Source organism: Syngnathus typhle, linkage group LG6 (assembly GCF_033458585.1).
Source record: "Syngnathus typhle isolate RoL2023-S1 ecotype Sweden linkage group LG6, RoL_Styp_1.0, whole genome shotgun sequence".
In the NCBI taxonomy this organism is placed as follows: domain Eukaryota; kingdom Metazoa; phylum Chordata; class Actinopteri; order Syngnathiformes; family Syngnathidae; genus Syngnathus; species Syngnathus typhle.
The window spans coordinates 17449282-17449707 of NC_083743.1; the positions used below are offsets into that span (position 1 = coordinate 17449282).

Below are 426 nucleotides of genomic sequence, written 5' to 3' on the forward strand. Positions count from 1 at the left end.
CGCGCGTCCCCGGAGGTCGGCGCTCGTTTGCATGTATTACTTCTAGAATTGCCACAGTTATCCAAGTAACTATGGAGCGATCAAAGGAACCATAACTGATTTAATGAGCCATTTGCAGTTTCGCTGTACGGGCCGTGTGCACTTAGACTTGCATGGCTTAATCTTTGAGACAAGCATATGCTACTGGCAGGATCAACCAGGTAGGGGTGGGGGTCAGAAGGGGTTGCTCGGCCGAGCGGTTTCTGCGACATTTTCCGGACGCCACTCGCGTCAGCAGGGGCTTGCTGGGGTAAATGGTCTTCGCGAGCCTAGCGGGTGGGACGGGGCCTCCGGCCGGCAACGGAACCTTCAAGCCGCTCGCTGAGGCCTTGACGAGAGGAGCCGGGCCGCGCTCCGTAAGCTGATCCGTGTGAGCTGGCCCGCCCT

General features: G+C 58.5%; 1 pseudogene; it reads right to left on the reverse strand.

Moving 5' to 3' along the window:
- LOC133156240 (18S ribosomal RNA) overlaps window positions 1-203 on the reverse strand; it is a 1856-nt pseudogene extending 1653 nt beyond the window's left edge.
- Window positions 204-426: the final 223 nt, after the last annotated feature.